General features: G+C 37.9%; 1 protein-coding gene across 2 annotated transcripts in view; it reads right to left on the reverse strand.

Annotated features, from left to right (window-relative positions):
• The window catches only part of MGMT (O-6-methylguanine-DNA methyltransferase), a 283,374-nt gene that overhangs the window by 110,604 nt on the left and 160,112 nt on the right, over positions 1-12,658 (reverse strand). The window lies entirely within an intron of this gene.

Genomic DNA, 12,658 nt, shown 5'->3' on the forward strand with positions numbered 1-12,658 from the left:
GCCGCCCCTTCCCCGCCAGGCTGCGCGCCCGGCCCCGCTCAAACGGACTCGCTGCCTTTGAACGCTTCCCCCTGGATCTGCCGGCCCCAAGAGACACGCTGGCACATCAAGATCATGAAACTCAAACCTCTGCAACTCAAAGTTACATTTCTTTTCATGTTTTAAACATCTGACTTCTCCAAACTGCTCACTCCGCTTCTCCTCGAGTCGAACTCGCTGTTCTCCTGCCGCTCTCTGACCGGCCACGGCGGGGCCCCCGCCCTCGGTCTACCTGCGCTGCTGGACCCCGGGGCTCCCACGGCGGCCGCCGCCCAAGGAGGACGGCCAGGGCAACGGGACAGGGTCACCTGGGTCTCTAACAGGGTTCCACCTGGCTACGGGACCCTGTTTTCTGTCTATAAATCATCACTAAAAATGAGTCAGAGGAATCCCTTAGTATTCTCCATGTCTGACCTCCTCTACGGGACGTAGTCAGTACCTGATGCTCTCTGGCCAGTTTTAGGAGTCACTGACCTTGGGTTCTCGATCAGGCCAGGGGTGTTCAGAGGCCACGGGGGTGTTTCTGGCTGTCTCAGCGACCAGGGGATGCTACTATCATGTAATGAGCAGGACGGTCAGCTCAGAGACTGAGGTTTCTCAAATGCCAAGGGGGTCTCCAGCTGAACAGCCCTAAATCCAGCTCTGCTGACTCACATGGGATCACACCTGGACAGTCCTAAATCATCCACAATCCCCTCCACCACAGATGACCACAACTGACTTAATACAGTCCTTGAAGTCTTTGGATCATTTAAATTTTCTTTTGATAAAGTCAGGTGGGATGTTTATATTAATTTTTTATACAATAAATTTATAATTGCCACCTTTACAAAGAAACTTCTAGGTAAGGGAATCTTTTTAAAAACATTGTTGGTGTTGCACTTAGGGCCAAAGTTCATTTATTTAAATCACATATGACAGCTGGAAAATTTTTTCGAACTTAGGAAAATGTTGATTAATATGGTTTCATTCAATTATACCTACGTTCTGCAAAAACATTTCTGTTATACACTTAAGTACAACTGAAGCAATAAGATTACTTGCACAGACAAAAGCGATGACTCCTTTCACCTTAAAATTATACTTGTTTCACACTTGTGGTAATGCCTGAAAACATTTTTTGAAAAGACTATTGGTCTTGGTTGTAACAGTGTATTATTGCATTTTTCTCTCTTTTTTTCTTTTCAATGTTAAGTACTTTAAAGTTTTAAGTTCTACTTTTCCTCTTATCTTCAAATAGATTCTTTAGCACATAAACTTGAACGGCGAAACCTTCCTTCGTCAGGAAGATTCCTGGGAACACCATTTTTTAAAAAAAAATGCAGACTAGCCCCATGTGCAGAGAAATCTTGATTTTAGAAACTACCTCACTGTGTGTGGGGGAAGAGTGTTAGGTTTTTACAGTCCTGGTTATCATAGGGATACGTAAGCCATCTCTGCTCCCCTGCCCCAGTGTACGGTTGTGTGAGGAAACCATCATGCAAAAATGTGAGCACCGCATTTTAAGAAACAGCTCTGCATTCTGGGGAACGCTCATCTGAGTGGAAATGCTGTCTGATTCCACCGCCAGCTAGTTCTGCTCCTGCCCAACACGGGTTCACGTCATCTATTAATGGTACTAGTCTTCAAAAGTGCCCCGACCAGAATTAAGAGCAGAGTGCCTAGGAGGAAATAAGCCTTCATTTGTCTTGCAAATTAAACTCTATTAACCCCACAGGCTGCTCCTTGAACATGCTTCTAATATTAGTTATGCTGCATACATTATGTAGATTTCATGTTTTCAGTATTAAATGCAAAATATTTTAAAATCCTAGAATGTTTCTAAAACCGGCCAAAAGAATTCTAATGCTCCAATATCCAGAAAGTTTGGAGAAAGACCGTGTTAATTATGGGTCTGTATGAAGTGCAATTACACAATTACAGTTGTCAACTAAATATCAAAAAAATCAAAGACAATGTAATCCAATGAGTCCTTCTATTTTTTTTTTCCCCTCCAGAAGATTTATCAGGCATGAAGGTGAAACCACCTTAATCTGAAAATTCTGATTGTTTTTGTAAGATCTTTAGAGAGTGGGAAATCCAGACTTCCATCACTTCCCCGGAAGGAATTACACAATGGGCTACCTTCCCCACCGAGGGACAAGTCGGGACACCAGTTAAACTAGAACTCATCCACACAAGTTTGAGAATAGTCTGTCGGTCTCTACAGAAAGTGTCTGGTGTGACTTTGGGATTGATTAAACCCAATGACCATTTTGGGAAGAGTCAGATACCCTAATGATACTGAGTCTTCCAGTCTAAGAACAGTGTCTCTCTCACTGAGGCATACTTTCATTTCTATCCGTAGGTTTTGTGGTTTCCAGCACACATATCCTGCAAGGGTCATCAATAGAAGTGTAGTTCATGTTTTTTCTTCCTATTATTGTAAATGGAACTATATTTTTGAAATTTCCAACATTGTTAATGTATGGAAATATGGCTGGCTTCATGTCTTCAGTGGAGTTTTTTTTGGGGGGGGGGTGTTTAAAATTTGTGTGTAGACAATAATGTCTTCTACAGAGACTTTTTTTTTTTAAAGATCTCATTTATTTATTCATGAGAGACACACAGAGGCTGAGACATAGGTGGAGGTAGAAGCAGGCTCCCTGCCTCCCCCGATTTGGGACTTGATTCCAGGACTCCGGGATCATGATGCTGAGCCAAAGGCAGATGCTCAACCACTGAGCTATCAAGATGCCCCTACAGAGACAATTTTATGTCTTCCTTTCCAAAATAGGTCTTTCTTTTCCTTGATGTACTGGACTGGCTAGGACCACAACTTGAATGGGTGTGGTCTCCTTGCCTTGATTCTGGATTTGGGGAGAAATTATTTGATCCTTTATCATTAGGTAGGAAATCAGATAAAGTCATTTCATAGATGCCTCATATCAGGTTAAGAAATTTCTTTATACACATCTATGGAGATGATTGTAGCTTCTCTTTAGGGTTTTTTTGGTTGATAGGATAGATTTTAAAATATTGAGTCATTTCACATTCCGAGGATAAACTCTGCTATACTGCATCATCCTTTTTGTAATATATTACAAGTTTCAACTTGCTAATGTTCTTGAGGATTTTTGCATCTATGTTTATGAAGGAGAGTGCTCTGTAATTTTCTTTTAATACTTTTAACTAGTTGTTAAAACATTGCCTAGTACACCAAGGTAATGTTGGCATGAGTTGGAACGTGTTCCCTTCTGTGTATTACCTGAAAGAATTTTGTAGAGTTGACAATTATTCTTTCATAAATTGTTGGTAGAGTTCACTAGTAAAGCAATCTTGGCCTGAATTTCTCTTTATTGAAAAAATTCACAGACCATAAGACCATCTTGAGTGAGCTTTGGTAATTGTGCTTTTCAAAATAAAGTAAGCCCACTTATTGAAGAAATCAAATGTATAGGGCATAGTTGTCAGTGACACACTTATCTTCTCAATGTCAGTGGAATTTGTAGTAACGGCCCCTCTTGTTCTTAATATTGTTAATTTGTGTCTTTTTCTTGGTCTGGCTAAAGACTGATCAGTTTCATTGAAAATTTTCAAAGAATCAGCTTTTAGATTCATGGATATTTTCTATTGTTTTCCAGTTTTCAATTTCACTGAGCTCTATTCTTATTTTTTTTCAACTTTATATTTAAATTCTAGTTAACATACAGTGCAATATTGGTTTCAGAAGAATTCGGTGATTCATCACTTATATTACACCTAATGCTCATCATAATGAGTGCCCTCCTTAATACACCTCCATCCCCTGCCCACCTCCCCCCGCTCTGATCTTACTATCTTTCCTTCTGGTTACCTTGGCTTTAATTTGCTTAATTTTCTAGTTTCTCAAACAAGTTAGATCATTGTTTTGAGACTTCTTCCTCAAAATAAATACTTAATGCTATAAATTTCCCTCAACACACAGTACTAGCTATACCTGACAATTTTTTTGAAACTTTATTTTTTTTAATTTTTATTTTAATTTTTATTTATTTATGATAGTCACAGAGAGAGAGAGAGAGAGAGAGGCAGAGAGACACAGGCAGAGGGAGAAGCAGGCTCCATGCACCGGGAGCCCGATGTGGGATTCGATCCCGGGTCTCCAGGATCGCGCCCTGGGCCAAAGGCAGGCGCCAAACCGCTGCGCCACCCAGGGATCCCTACCTGACAATTTTTGATAGGCTTTTATGTAATTCAAAATATTTGGGGGGCACCTGGGTGGTTCAGTTGGTTAAGCATCTGCCTTTGGCTCAGGTCATGATCTTAGGGTCCTGGGATCAAGTCTTGCATCGGGGTCCTTGCTCTGCAGGGAACCTGCTTCTCCTTCTCCCTCTGTCTGTTGCTCCCCTTGCTTGTGCTCTCTCAAGTAAATAAAATATTCTAAAAAATATTCTTTGATTTCCCCTGTGATGACTTCTTTGGATCATAATGAACATTTGGTACTTTTAAATATTTTGGACTTTTCACTTACTTTGTTAATACCACTATGGTAAGAAGACATATTCTACACATCACTTTAATATTTATTCAGATTTTATGACTCAGAATAGTCTCTATCTTCAAAATAATTTATGTGCAATTGAATGTGAACTTGGCTTTTGTTGAGTGGCATATTCTACAAATGCCAATTACAATAAGTCGGTGGATAATGTTCAAGCTGTCCACATCCTTCTTGATTTTATTCATCACTGAGAAAGGAGTGGTAAAAACTAATTGCAGATTGGTCTAGTTCTCCTTTTTTAAATACACACACACACACACACACACACACACACACAAACACATTTATGTATTATTGGAGTTAGATTTGCCAACACAAAGTATGACACCCAGTGCTCCTCCCATCAAGTGCTCCCCTCAGTGCCTGTCGCCCAGTCACCCCATCCCCCCGCCCACCTCCCCCCTTCCACTTTCCCTTGTTCCTTTCCCAGAGTTAGGAGTCTCTCATGTTCTGTCTCCCTCTCTGATATTTCCCACTCATTTTCTCTCCTTTCCCCTTTGTTCCCTTTCACTATTTTTTTATATTCCCCAAATGATTTTTGTTTTGTATGTTCCATTGTTCAGTGCATAGCCTTTTAAGACTGTTCTGTCTTCTTGGTAGATGGAGCATTTTATTATTAGGTAATGTCTCCCTCTATTCCTGGGAACATTCTTTGTCCTAATATTTGTCTAATATTACCATAACCACTTCAACTTTCTTTTAAATTTGTTTGCATAGTATATATCTTTCCTTATATTTCTAACTTCCCTCTGTATTCCTATTTAAAGTGGGATTCTCATAGGAAGTACTTTTTGGATCTTGGTTCCTCCCTTCCCAATTTTATCATTTGTTTCATAAGTGGAATATTAAGACCACTTCTATTTAATTATTGACTGGCTACATTAAAATGTACCATCTTGTTATTTTTTTTCCCACTTGTGCCATCTGTTCATTGTTCCTTTTTTCTCCCTTTCTGCCTGATTTTGGACAGACAGCCACAATATGGTCATAGCCAATTTTTGTTTCACAGCAAACTTGACTTTGGACCTAGTTATAAACATTGATGGAGATCCAAGAGATCTAACAAGTTTTGTCTACAGAGTAGAAACTTACGGAAACCTCACAGTCAGAAGGTGACTTTGAGGAGAAAATATTGTTAACCACGCACTTGGAAGCACCTCCCACAATACCTGGCTCTGCTGATTGTTCTATCCAGCCAGTGTTAACACTGTATTTTGTAAATAAGCAAGAATTAAAAACACTAGTATCTCTGGGAGGGCCACCAAGTCAGAGAAGGTCAAGATGACTCACGGCACCTCTTTTATAAGGCAGCCTTGTCCTCAAAGAACCCGAGAGGCAGGCATTACTCCAACGGGAGAATAATGATGAAAAAACTGGAGGCGCAAAGAGGTTATAAAACATATCCAATAAGAGTTGTATGATGTTTGTTCTAGAATACCAGAAGTACTCCTCTTGAAGTTATGAGTCCTTAGTCAAGTATTTCTTCAATCACATCCTGACTAGTTGATTTTAGTAAGTAACATTATCATCCTGGGAAACATTCCAGTTAGTAATACTGTCATGGGTTTTCCATAGTAGTAAGCATTTATGAAAAATATTTTAAAGGCTCTTTTTCTTTCATCAAAGTCTATATAAGGTGACAGAGCATCTAAACAAGCCATGTCTTCAGGTATTTCACAGGAGAGCTAAAGAAATAGGTAAACCGTAATTGCTGGCTGTTCAAAGAACGTAAAAGGTTAAATACAGTAAATTCCTGTTTTTATATATTGTTATCCATTTGAAGGGTAGGGGAGAATTATTAGTTTCATGTGCTTATTTGGCTTTTATATTCAATCAGAAAAATGCCCAAATACATGCAAATATTTAGTTAAATAAAAAGTGACCATATAAAGGAAGCAAATATGCCCTTGTGTTACTTTTTACAACACTGTTTCTATTCTACAAGGCTGGAGAGACAGAGATTGATGCAGGCCACTTTCTTCTTAGCTATGGCCATCACCAAGTGAACATCTGCCTGCTGTAGACAACCTTCAACTCACTGGAAGATAGGAAGAATGCCCCTCAATTTATACCACTTTCCCCATGATCCTAAAAATTATGGTTGTTCTAATACAAGACAAACCAATTCAATAAATATACATTATAAAGCTCCCTATTTTAAGGTAGTCAGCATGCCAGTGGGAATTACTTGAAGTAGAAGACGGTGCAGAGCTAAAAGGAGATAATGGAATATTTGTTTACCTTACTTGAAATAACTTACTGACTTAACCGAAAAATATAATACCATACATCCAGTAACTACAAGATAAACACGTTTAAGTACACATGGAGCATTTACCAAAATAGAGCACAGGCTGGAACAAATATAAACAAGCTCTAAAGGACATAAATCACACAGAAAAAAATGGTCTGAACACAGGAGAGTTAAACTAGAAATACAAAGATAATTAAGAAAACATGTTTAGAAACTAGGAATGAATCAAAGAAATGAGGCAATCTTGAAAATATTTTTAAGGAAACAGTAAAAATACAGTATATCAAGACTTGTGGGATGCAGCTAAAGCAGTAGTTAGCAGGAAATTTATAGCTTTTAAGGGCTTTATTAGAAAAGGAGGATGGTTGAACAATGAAAGATCTAAGTTTCCTTCAAAGTAGCTAGGAAAAATACATTAACCCCAAGAAAAGCAGAATTTTTAGAAGAGTAAAATCAGTAAGAAAAAGACAAACCAACTTTTAAAATGGGCAAAAAGAACAAAGAATGATCAATAGGAATATGAAAAGATGCCCAATAAAAGATGCTCATTAAAAATTACAAACTAAAATCACAGTAAGATATTCCTATACAGCAATAAAATGGCCAAAACTAGAAAAAGACTGCCAATATTGAATACTGACTACAAAAATGGGAATTCTCTTATCTTACTGATATAATCCTTTTGGAAAATGGTTGGCAATATCTATTAAAGCTGAACACATATCTTGTCAACAGCATAGTAATTCCACTCCTAGGGATGTTCCCTAGAAAATTGGGCTATATATATTTATCACAATAGCAGTGAATCTTACATAATGATAAGCAAAAATATCCAGACACAAAACACATCATGCATCCAAGCAGAGTATCAGTAAGGACATAGTTTAACACCACCTTCAGGCAACTGGATGCAGCAGACATTTACAGGCTACACTAAACAGCAGATCACTCATTTTTTTTCAATCTCCCCTGGTACATTCACCAGGAGACTGAATTCTAGGCCATAAAGCATAACATAACAAATTTAAAATGACGTCATACAATGTCAGCTCTCAGACCACAGTGAAATTAAACTAGAAATCAGCATCAGAAAGGAAACTGGAAAGTCCTAAAATTTGTGGAGAGTAACCAACACTTCTAAGTAATAAATGGGACAAGAAATTTCAAGATAAACTAAATATTTTGAAATAAAAATGAAAAAACTCACATTTGCAAGATGCAGCAAAAGCAATGCTCAGAGGGAAATTGATAGCATTGAATGCATATATTAGAAAATAAGACAGATCTAAAATCAATAATATAAGTTCCCATTTTAGAAAGCCAAAAGAATAAAAGCAAATTGGCCAAAATAAGCAGGACAAAAAAAAAAAAAAAAACATAATCAAGAGTTGGTTCTTTGTAAAGATCACTAAAATCGGTAAGTCTTTAGCCAAGCTAACTATGAATAGGAGAGAGAAGACAAATTCCTTATATCAGAAATAAAAGATAGGACATCACTATAGATCTTATGGATATTAAAATGATAAATACCACAACAACTCCATGACCACAGATGACCAAGATGAAATGGAGCAAGTCTTTCAAAGACACAGTCTGACAAAAAGAAGAAACAATCTGAATAGGCCTATACCAAAAAAAAAAAAAAAAAAAATTGAATAATTAACCATCCAAATCAGAAACCACCAGGTCCAGATGGATTCACTCATGAATTTTACCAAATATTTAAGGGAGAAATCACACCAAAACTCTATATAATCTCTTTAAGAGGCTAAAAATAGAGGGAATACTTTCCAATTCATTGTATGAGGCCAGCACTATCCTAACACCAAAACCAGACAGAGATATTACAAGAAAACTATAGACCATCTCTCTCATGAATATAAATAAAACACACAAAATACTAGGAAATTGAATGCAGTAGTGTATAAAAATAATTACATACCACAACCAAGTGGGATTTATCCTAGATATGTAATAACACTGGTTCAACATTTGAAAAATCAATTAATGTAATCCAACATATCAACAGGCTAAAAAAACCCCCACACAAATCATATTACCAACAGGTGCAGAAAAAGTATGAAAAAAACCCATACCCATTTGTGATAAAAAAACAAAAACAAAACCTCTCAGTAAATGTGGAATAGACACTTCCTCAATTTGATAAAGAATTATCATCAACAACAAAATCTATAACTTCATATACTTACTAGTGAGAAACCTGAAACTTTCCCACTAAAAATCAGGAACAAGGCAAGGATGTCCCCTTTCACTATTCCTTTACAACATAGCACTGGAAGTGCTAGCTAACGCAATAAAGAAAAAGGCATACAATTTGGAAAGCGAGACATAAACCCATGTTTGTTCACAGAGGACATAATTATGTAGAAAATCTGAAACTGACAAAAAAACCTCTTGGAACTAATAAGCAATTATAGCAAGGTTGCAGGATACAAGGTTAATATACAAAAGGCAACCACATTTTAAAATACCAGCTATGAGCAAGTGGAATTCAAAATTTAAAACACAATTATCATTTACATCAGCACCTCCACAAATGAAGTGCTTAGGTGTAAATCTAATGATACAGACACACACACTGTGTATAAAAACTATAAAACTATCATGAGCAAAAATTAAAGGAGAGATTCTGCTTACGTTAAAATGACACAAGATTATCAGGATGTCTGTTCTTTCCAACACAATCTAGAGATTCAGTGCAATCCTAATCAAAATCCCAGCAAGTTATTCTGTGGATATTGAACAGATTCTAAAGTTTATAGAGGTATAGAGTTTTAGAGGTAAAGAAATTCACAACAGCCAACAGAACACTGAAGAACAACGTCAGAAGTCTTACACTATTTGACTTCAAGACATACTATAAAGCTTCATTGATCAGGACAGTGTGGTAAAAGCAAAAACAAAAAACAAACAAATAGATCAATGGAATAGAAAAGAGCACCCAGAAACAGACCCACATATATATAGGCTACTGACCTCTGACAAAGGAGCAAAGGCAATACAATGGAGGAAAGACGGTATTTTCAACAGCTGATATTGGAACAACCAGACATTCACTTGCAAAAAATAAACACAGATCTTATCTTACACCTCTCTCAAAAATTAATTCCAAATGGATCTTAGACCTAAATGTAAGTCATGAAACCATATAACTGGAGAAAACCTGGATGACCTTGGGAATGGTGAGGACCTTTTAAATGAAATGCCAAAGGCACAATTCATGAAAGAAATAATTGGTAAGCTGGACTTATTTAAAATTAAAAACTTCTAGTCTATGAATATCTAGAGAATATTTTGAAATAACACAAGCCACAAATTGGGAGAAAGAATAATGCAAAGACATTTGATAAAACACTTATTTAAAATAGACAAAGACCTTAAAACTCAATAATAATAAAAAAAAAACCCTAAACACACAAGTTAAAAAACAGATCAAAGACCTGAACACCTCCCCAGATAACATATAGATAGTTACAGGGGTCTATGAAAAGATGCTCCTTATCACATTACCTCAGAGAAATGAAAATTCAAACAATGAGCTATCACTACAGGCTGATTAGATTGGCCAAAACCTGGATCACTGACATCACCAAATGCTGGTGAGCACATGGAACAACAGGAAATCTTCTCCATCGCTGGTAATAATGCAAGATGGTATGGTCATCTTTGGCAGTTTCTTATAAAATTAAAACATACCCTTACCATATGATCCTGCACTCAGAATCCTTGGTATTTACCCAAAAGGAGCTGATAACTCAGGATTGTACAAAAACCTGTACATGGACATTTGCAGCAATTTTATTCATAACTGCCAATGCCTGGAGGCAACCAAGATGTTCTTCAGTAGGAGAATGAATAAAAGGGCACACTCAGACCATGAAATACTATTCAGCACTAAAAAGAAATGAGTTCTCTTCCATGCATGGAAGAATCTTAAATGCATATTAGTAAGTGAAAGAAGCCAATCTGAATAAGCTACATATTGTATGATTCCAACTACGTGACAGACTATAAAGGCAAAAGTATGGAGACAGTAGAAAGATCAGTGGTTGCCAAGGGTTAAGGAGGAAGAAGGGATGAATAGGGAGCACAGAGGATTTTTAGGGCAGTGAAACTATTCTGTAGGATACTAAAATGGTGGATATAGGTAATTTACATTTGTCCAAATACACTAAAGTTAACCGTAATAATAAATTATGGGGTTTGGGTGAGTATGTATCAATGTAGGGCAATCCATTTTAACAAACATACCACTCTAGTGGGGATATAAATAGGAGAAGCTATGTATGTAGGGGAGTGGGGTAGGACGAATACAGGAAATCTCTGTACCTTCTGTTCCCTTCTCCTAATGAACCTAAAACTGCTACTCTAAGAAAAATAGCCTTTAAAAAGACATCATGTAGTAGGATTCCATTTATATAAAGACCAACAGTAGGCACATCTAATGTATGACAGAGGAGAATGAACGGTTACTTCCGGGCTGGACCTATAACCTGAGAAGGAACATGAAGGAGGCTATGGAGTTTGTGAAATGGTCTAAATCTTCCTCTGGCTGGTTGTCACAAACACCTGTGTGTCCAGTGTGTATGGGCAAATTTGTCTTGAGTTGCACACTTTAGTATACTGTTACATAGGTTATCTCAAAATTTTTCAAGTTTTTGTTTACTGCACCTTCCATAATGAATTGCAGAACTTCAATTCGATGGCTGGAACTCAAGTAGCCATCGTGAACAATGAGGAAGAAGATACCATGATGAAGTAGTCCACGTAATTTTGGACTTGCTGACAGAGTCTCAGAAATTTCTACTGTGTCAAGATTAGAAAGCAGAATCTTGATGCCATATCAGAACCTTAGTCTGTTCATTTCCCCGCCCCCCACTCCATTCCATTCCATTTTGATTCAATCACCTAAGAGGCATTCTCCTTCCTAACTTTAACAAACCTTGGAACTTTCAAGACAATAATAATGAGTTTCAGAATCACTCGACTATTTCACACTGTGACAAAAGGAAAGTGGTCTAGAAGGGGACCAGGAAATCAGGGTGAGTACCACTGCTTCTCTGCTTCCCAAGACAGAATGACTTGTTTTCACATTCCACAGAGGACGAGAATGTTAACCCATTCCCATCTGAGAACCGGAGCTGGCCAGTGAATGAGAGTCAACCACCAACCACGGTACAGCCAAACTTGTGTTACCAAAGGGGTTTTGCTATGAGCTACATTAAGCACTGAAGTGGAAACAATACGATGTGTTCATAATCATTTTCACCTTTTCTAGGCAAGGAATAAAAGTATTTCTAGTTTTCCTTGTAACAAGGAGGGGTCATGTTATGGGTACTTGGTAGACACCTCTTTCACATATGCTTTCCCATTTCCATAGGAGGAATCTAGGAACCCAACATGGTCGGGGCACAAGGCTCAAGCTGTCTGTATCCTTGACAAGACTGGGAAGAAAGCTCCCTAACACTGTCCAACCCAAATCAGATTAAGATCTCTGTGTAAGGGACGCCTGGGTGGCTCAGCGGTTGGGCGCCTGCCTTTGGCTCAGGTCGTGGTCCCCGGATCCGGGATCGAGTCCCGCATCGGGCTCCCTGCGAGGAGCCTGCTTCTTCCTCTGCCTATGTCTCTGCCTCTCCTCTCAATCTGGGTCTTTCATGAATAAATAAATAAATCTTTAAAAAAAAAAAAAGATCTCTGTGTAAGAATAGTTACTGTTTCAAGTTACTGGGACTTCAAGTCTTATGTTAGCAAAGCACAGCCTCATCTTTTTCTGACAAATGCGAATACCCTGATAGCTGGCCAGACATAGATCCAAGGACCGA

Source organism: Vulpes lagopus, chromosome 2 (assembly GCF_018345385.1).
Source record: "Vulpes lagopus strain Blue_001 chromosome 2, ASM1834538v1, whole genome shotgun sequence".
Classification (NCBI taxonomy): domain Eukaryota; kingdom Metazoa; phylum Chordata; class Mammalia; order Carnivora; family Canidae; genus Vulpes; species Vulpes lagopus.